The following is an 8857-nucleotide window of genomic DNA, read 5'->3' on the forward strand; positions in this document are numbered from 1 at the left end:
GAGAGAACGCTCCTCTACTGCTGGTGGGAGTGCAAACTCGTACAGCCATTTTGGAGATCAGTATGGCCGTTCCTCAGGAAAATGGGAATCAGTCTACCACAGGACCCAGCAATCCCCCTGTTAGGCATATACTCAAATGATCCACATCCATGTAACAAAGACATGTGCTCAACTATGTTCATAGCAGCATTATTTGTAATATCAAGAACCCAGAAGCAACCTAGATGCCCCTCAACTAAAGAATGGATAAAGAAGATGTGCCACAACTACACAATGGAACACTACTCTGTGGGAAAAAAAAAAACACTGGAATGTTGAAATTCGCAGGCAAGTGGATGGAACTTGAAGAAACCATCCTGAATGAGGTTAACCCAGTCACAAAAAGAGGAACATGGTATGTACTCACTCATATATGGATTTTAGACATAGCAAAGGATCACCAGCCTATAATTCACACTGCCAGAGAAACTAGGATAGAAGGAGGAATCTAAGAGGTTCTTATAAGGTCCCTCACAGAAGGGGAAAGGGACAAGTTCTCCTGAGCATATGAGGAGTGGAGGAGGCAGCGAGTGGAGAGGAAACTAGGAGAAAGAGAAGGGGAGGAGAGGAAAGCACGTGGGAAGATTGAGTCAGGGGAGGAATATACGAGAGAAGAGAGAGAGGGAGAGAGAGAGACCATAAAAGAGGGAGCCATTATAGGTTTAAAGAGAAAACTAAACCTAGAGAAATGTCCAGAGACCTACAAGACTGACCCTAACTAACAATTTGAGCAACAGTGGAAAGGCTACCATAATGCCCTTCCCTGATAATGAGATCGATGACTAACTTATCCACCTTCATAGAGCCCTCATCTAGTAGCTGATGGAAATAGAAGCAGACACCAACAACTGAACACTGAGATGAACTGGAATAGAGATGCAGAGAAGGAGGACAAGACCAGGCTACAGAAACACATAGAGACAGCTGACCTGAATAAGGAGGAGCTAATGCCCCCCCCCCAGACTGATAGCTGGGAATCTAGCATGGGTCTGACTCAGACCCCCTGAACATGGGTCTTAGCTAGAAGGCCTGGGCAGTCTAAGGGACCTCAGACAGTGGAACCAGGATGCACAAAAGGACTTTGGGGGCACAGCCCCCATGGAGGGATACTCCCTTAACCTAGAGACAGAAGAGAAGGCCTAGTCTTCTGGAAGGCATCATCTTACATATGGAGTGGGTGGGAATGGGAGGGGAGGTGGTTGGGGGGCACGAAAGAGTCGGAGAGAGGGAAAGAGGGAAGGAGGGAGGGAGAGGGAACTGGAATCAACATGTAAAATAAAAATTTAAAAAATGAGATCACAAAGTTGGATGGGTAGAGAGAGCTTGGGAGAGAGGAAGTGAATATGTTGAAAGTACATGGCACAGAATTCTGCCCCACATTTTAAGAAATATAAAAGATATTCAACAACTTTTGTAATCAAGGTTATGAAAATTAACTACATGAAATTCCATCTCCTCCCAGTCATTATTATTAAAAACAAAAGTATTGAAACAATCCAGCAGCAAATGCTAGTGAGGACTTGGGGAATGGTGAACACTTATACATTGTTGATCCAAATGTTGATTAGGCTAGCCACTGTGTAATTCAGTATGGTAGTATCTCTAAAACCTAAACAACCATATGTCCCAGCTACCATACTTCTGGGTGTGTACCAGTCAACATACCAAAGAAAGAACTGCGTGTCCTTGTTTGTAAAGTAGCAACATTCACAATAACCAAATTGGGTAATCTGTCTAGGTGTTTGCCAACAGATGACTAGGCAAGGAAAATGTGAAATATGATGTATATACAATGTAATTTTATTGGACCATAAAGAACCCAATGATGTCATGTCTTGGGAAATGGATAGAGCTGGAGATCATCATATGAAGTAATGTAAGTGTGATGTAGAAATAAAAATATCATGTTTTCTCTCTTGTGGGTCCTAGGACTCATTATATTTATATCCATATATATGTATATATGACATGAAAGCAAGAGGAGACCATACATGAGCAACTGGGGAGACAAAGAGGTCCAAAGGGAAGAAATGGTAAGAGGTGGATATGTCATCACCTACTTGACAAAGTTTATCTATATAAAACCTAACACAAAGCACAGTGAATAGGCCCCAATTAAAGAAATCTGAACAATGCCTGTCCTACTACCACTGGATGGAATGTTCTGTAAATGTCCGTTGAGTCAGTTCAGCAAACTTTGTTTGAATGATCTGTTGAATGTCTGTTGAAGAAAACGAGTTTAAACCTCCAATATTAGTGTATTAGAGCCCATCTCGCCCTTTGAAAAAGACTATTTTCTTAACAATTGACATTTCCTGTCCACTCAAGCACTCTGTCACTGTTTACATAAACACAGTGGCTTGCTATTCCATCAACATGTACTTGAATTACAAACCAGAGCTAATGTACTTACTTTGTCACCTTGCATCCTTGAGACTTGTCCCACACAAAGACAATACGTCCAACGTTGATTTCTTCCATTAGTTTATGAAACTCATGTCAAATAAGAGCAGGTTCTAAAGGTATTTTCATATCAAATGTCTCTCATGTCAATTTTCTATATATGAATTGTTTGGTTAAATCAAACATGAAATCTGTGTCATGGGATTTCTTTCAATTGTTTTTAGCATGGAGTTCTGTACTTCTATCATGAATCAGTCTTAAACAGAAAGGTTCCAATTTGGCTACATAGACTTGCACCACTAGATTATCCTTCCTCCTTTTTGGAAGACAGGTTTTAGAAATGGAGGCATCTGTTACGGTTCTCCGTGGCACATTATGTAAAAATGGCGTATACTTCCTAGAGCTATGACACAAGATAAACATGCAAAGAGACCATCTTTTCATCAAAGTGCTTTTATTTTCATTGGAGTGACATAAGCAAATACAGGGAAAGAAAAATTAAGTAATTAAACATGTTCCTCAGTCCTGTAACATCATACCCATAAGAAATAAAAAAAATAAAATTTCAAATATCAGTTCACCCAACTATCACACAAACCTAATGCATACTGAGGTTGCACAACAAGATCCATAGATACAGTGATGTTGGGGACAGCCACTTACAGACAGCTTATGCAAAACTAGCACATCTCAAATGGCAGAGAAAAATCAACCCACTGTATACTCCAGTTAAGCACTAATATTTGTTGAAAAACTTGCAAAGGAAAGTGCCTAGTGAATTCTCTCCATGAAAGATAGCTGCTAAACCCAGCCAGACCTGGGATGCATCCCTAGCAAAATAGAGATCCCCAGATCTTCACTGATGTGGTTTTAAAAGTTGGATGGTGTCCATCAGAGAACTTATTAAGGGGGGAATGTGTAGGTAATTGAAGTTGCTTAGAAACTGGCATATTAGTCAAGAGCAAATGATTTCTGGTTTGTTTCTACTCAGTGCTCCCGTGGAGGTATGATTTGATGCTTACCCCAAATAGCCAAAGCTTAACTTTGGTTAAGAAGTATGAAAATCATTTCCCAGTCTGAGCACATAAACTTGCTGATGATTTTGGGTAATTATTTTCTGTCTGCCAGAAGATTATGAATGAGTAGTCATTCGGTGACCGATGTGAGATACTTTATATTTCAAGCTGGTTAAACTAATATTGCTGTCCTTAGACATTATTATATCTGACCCCAAATGTGCTTAATTTAAATCCCTGCTTCAAAGATCACCCACTATTCAATTATTTAATTTTGGAGATGTCATAGTGATTCTGAGGTATAAAATCTCCAGGTTTAAAATTAACCAATATTGATAGGAAATCTCTCATAACACAAAAAGTTTCAAATATCAAGAGACTTGACTGTAAGCATGTTGGTAACCCTGGGAAAGGAGATTAAAAACAGCACTAAAGATGAAATGTTAGTAAGTTATTTATTTTGGTTCAAACGGAAAATGGCCATAAACAGTCTTAAAACTGTAACATAGTGTTTGTGCTGAAGACTTACAGGTTATCATTTTTATGTAGTAAAATGCTTTCCAGCTGTGTACTTGAGTTGTTCTTAGTGACCTTGTGATGTTGAACATTAAGTATTAATGGCTCAGTTAATATTAAATACAAATTGGCAGGTTGTAATACTGTATATGTAACACACATGCTCAAATGGTAGTTAGGTTATCCAAAGAACTGTAACATGCATAATGGATCTGGTTAATGGATCTGGTTATTGGAAAGAGGATGCTGTCTGATATTTGTGGCCTTAATCAATGTGATTTATACTAACTTTTTTGTTTCCCATGCTTTTGCCTACTGCTTTTCATTCTACATTAGTAACGGAAGGGAATAAATGGGGGGAAATGGACTCCAAGAAACTTTTTGGGATTTGTGTCTTCTTTTTCAAGTCTGTTCTGATGTGTCTTGTTTGGTCTCGGTTCACAATTGCATATTAGAAGACAACAATATTCTTTAGAAATCACCCACTTAATTTATCATAAGGGAATATGAAGATAAGAATAGTTAACGGTTTAAGTCATTAGCTAGACCATATAGACATATGAAGCCAGTGGCATATCTTTATATAATTGACTTCTGTTAGAAAACATATTATGTATTTGAGCACTTATTGCCACACTAAGGAATTTATTATATGAGGAAAGTTAATCATGACACTTCCTAGCGTTCTAAGAGTTCTCTCTAGGCAAGAGTCTGACTTGATTTTAATCTGTTAGAAGAGAGCATCATTTTGGGCTCACTAGGACTTTTGTTTCTCTGTATAATTTTCATCTGAAATCAATATGCTGGGCTTTTCGTAGGCTACCAGGGAGGCAGATTATAAACTCAAACTGAGTACCAGTGTGGTAGAAACACGAGCCTTACAGTGGACCCGTCTCAGGCTCCCTAGATGCTGGAGGCTTGCTCTTGGTGTGACAGTAATTGTGAAGGCTCAGTGTGGCTAAAACCTAACGGAATAGAACTGGGGTGGAACTCCAGCCATGGAGAAGGACTGAAGTGTAGATACAGTGTTACGAATGGCACCTTAGAGTTCCCTGATTTAGAGCCGATTCCTTTATTGCTGAGAGAGGCAGGGTGTTCATGATGCATAATAAAGCTAGAGGAACAAAGGTCTGGAACCATCTATTCACGGGGACTTACAATAAAGTGAGTAGCAGTCTGCTTAATGAGTGTAATAAAATTAAACCTTAAATAGCTGATGAGGTAAGATGGTGAACAAACAAAATGGAGAAAAATACACCCCAAATATCATTTTTAAAATAAATAGTTACACAATATTCCATAACACCATCTGAATTCAAATTCACCACAAGTATTTCTCCTCTAAACACACCTTAAGTACCATGGCAAAATAAAAAGTTGTAAAATTGCAACTTTATGCTTGTAAGCTTGTTATGGTCAGGCAACACCCAGACTTGTGTTAAATTTTGAGTAGTTAGTCCTAAGTTTAGTGATGTCTAAATTACCAGCGTTGGACAACTCTGTGACGCAAGTAGCTGACTTTTTGAGTCGTACCATCTGTCACTACTGGAATTGAACTTCAACATTTTTCCATGTAGTTGTTCCTTGTCAGACTAAATTTCATTTTGTCTTTTGGATAATTATTTTCTTGCTGGTCTACTAGTTTGAATTAATTAATGTTCTCTGTGGCTACTTGGAGTTGTATTCAGTTCAACCAAACTGATGAAGTTTTCTACATAATTTTGTTCTGTGAAATGTTGACAATAGCTTAAGCTACATTAGTAAATAAAACCAGAAATAACCTCTCTTTCTGTGTCCTGTAACTCCCACTCATTGAACAAATTTAATATAACAAATGCTACTTTACACACAGACTGATGAAGAAATACAAGCCAATGAGTTACAACATTACTCTGATGCACTCAACTTAAAGGGAGATAATTAAACTCTCCTGGAAATCTCCTCATAGGGGTCTATTTAATCTCTGAGAGAAGAGGAATAAAAAGGGAGTGTATGCTCTGCTTTGAAGCCAGGAGAGAAAACACCCTGTGTCTTCATATGGTAGATACGTCTAGACAAGTGTAGAAAATAATTTAAGAACAAAGGCAAATGTCAAATCCATTTAGCTTTTCTTTGGGTCAGTCAAATAACCTCAACATCACTGCACCCAATTCTCAGTCTTGGGGTAGTATTACCAACGCTAGAAAAAGGATGGCATGAAAAAAAAAAAAAAAAGATGGCAATTTGAAAATCAGTGTTCTCACTTGTTTTTGTAAATAGCGACATATTTCTAGAAAAATAGATATTTTACAAATTTAATTGCAAAATTGATCTTGAGCAATAATGAGTTTAGACATTGTCTACTGCTTGTGTTAATTTAAACGTGTTTCATTTGTCAAAAGAATATCTGTCCTGTGTGCAAGGGAGGATGGATATTTAGGTGAGTGCACATTAGTCACTAAAATACAAGAGTAGCATAAAGCAGCCTCATAGCAAATTTGCATGTTGCATATGGGTATATACATATTAAATAAATAAAAATGAAACAACCAACAAACCATAGGCCATTGTGCCTGTCTCACAAAGATATGGAATTAATGAAATAAAATACAATTTACAGAGTATTTACAAAACAAAGGCCAATGTCTGATTTCGCTGTCCACCAAACTTTTCTAGAATTCAGACTTCTGTCTGTTCAGTTTTGAACAAATTGCTTCAAACGCCATCTTGTGGACAAAAGGAGGTATATAATAAGTTTCTCAGTAATGGGAAAGGCTGCAGAAGCAGAACTAAACCTTATTTAAGACATAGCCATAGAAATTACTTAATAAACTCAACGTCAAATGATAATTTGTACAGGCGGCATATCATGAAATAACTCCTTAAGCTCTATAAGTAGGAAAAATTTTAGTTTTCAACCATATCATGAGAAAGAGGAAAAAGCACAAGAGGCTGGAGTCATTAAATAGCTCTGATCAAAGTAACAAGTTGAAAAACTTAAGACTGACTGTGCTCCTGCTGTGGTTAGAAGTAATGGCCAAAGCTTGCAGTTGGCAAGAACGATGAGCACATGCCCACACCATTCTTCTCTCTTTTCTTTTGACTCTAAGAGCCAGAAAAATTAACTGAGATTAGACCTTCTCTACATAGGAAGATTTCTACCTAAAATTGCTAACTGAACTGGCATAACATTTAGGACTTGTTTACTGAAAAAAAAAAGAGCCAGTTTTAAAATTGTCACCATAGCCTGTAATTATTTTGTATTTAAAACAACTGTAGATCTGTAGAACAAACAAGAGAAAATTAAAATTAATAATTCTTCGCCCCTGCTACAGCTGAACTAAACAGTTTTTTTTTTTTTTTTTTTTTTTTTTTTTTTTTTTTTTGTGGCAAGTGGTTATTTAGAGGGATATTTTCCTATCCTACTTTGAGGACCAAATTATCCTGTTTATTTTTGTTGAAGGGTCAAGCACCTGCCAATCTCTTTGTTTTGTTAGCTAGACCAAGTGTTCCTTGTAGCCCTTTGTTATGAACAGAGCTGAGGCAAGAAAGAAAGAAAGAAAAAAAAATCCAAAACAGAAAACACTTTTCAAGATAAATAACCGTAGATTGGGGGTTTGTGCTATGTAATTAGAGTCCCATCTCTCTAGTAATGCCAGACTTAGTCACATGTCCCAGTTTTTAAAGAATGAGCTTGAATCATGGAGTCAGGCCACTTCTCAATATGCTTCATGTAACATATTTTATCCCCTACACTCCTCAAGTCATGGGAACTAATCTAGATCCCTGAAACAGGAATAAGCCAGCCATTCATTCACAGAAATTAGAAAAAGAAGAATGATAACTCTACAGTTTGTAAGGAAGGTTTCTGTTCTGTGGAACTCAAGTGAATGCTAGTGAATATATACTTTACTAAACGAGAAAAGGAACTACATCTTTTTATACAAATGAATTGATCAACTAAAAAAAAACCCCAAATGCACTGATCACCAGCCAAATGTTCAGGAAAACATTAAAATTATAAAATAAATATTTTTTTGAATAAGCCAAGAGGTAAAAGGATAAATAGCCCATCAATTAATATGAAAAATAATCTTTGAAAACATATAAAAGTCTTAGCTTTACAGCAAATTCAAGTAAATGAATATGTGCCAGGTAAATTCTCAGAAAATTCAACAAATTGAAAGCTCAAAATATACACATAGCACCATCTTTTTTACCATATGTACACTTGGGGGGTTAGATTATCATTTGATTATGAAGATACACATGCAAATGTTTTCGTATTCCAATTGTGCAAGTTTAAAACACAGCACCATCGCAGGTATTGCATAAGAAAGAAAATAAAGGAATAAGCAACACAGTGCTTAAAACATTGAAAATAAATGAAAGTAGACTTGGAAGATAAATAAACTTGGATCTAAATACAGTAAAACTCAACATTAAAGACCTAAACAAATCTATATTTATGCACAGCCATGTTGGCAGTACCTGGCCAGCAGCTCATCTTTTTTTTTTTTTTTTTTTGTAATGGAAGCCAGTTCGAATCATGGGTGCATTTCAACAAACGCTGCCTTGCATCAGGCATGCTTCCCAGGAAAACCATTTACAGCTTCCCCCACTCTCAGTGGGCTAGCTTTCCTAAACCTATTGTCTGTTTCAATAATAGAAGCATCACGCATCATCCTGTCCTGTGGAATCTCTGTAACCGGAGGGCTCTGGTGGCGCATGCTCAGCTTCTGTGGGATCCAACCAGCTAGACCCCAGCAATGTCCTTGTGCTAAATAGTCTAGAAAAGTCAGTTGTTTTCCCACAAAAAAAAAAAAAAAAAAAAAAAAAAAAGCTTCTCCAAACAATGAATAGGTAGGGAGTAAAAAATACTGTTGGGTAATTCAGCTAAGCCC

This window comes from Phodopus roborovskii, unplaced genomic scaffold (assembly GCF_943737965.1).
Source record: "Phodopus roborovskii unplaced genomic scaffold, PHOROB, whole genome shotgun sequence".
In the NCBI taxonomy this organism is placed as follows: Eukaryota; Metazoa; Chordata; class Mammalia; order Rodentia; family Cricetidae; genus Phodopus; species Phodopus roborovskii.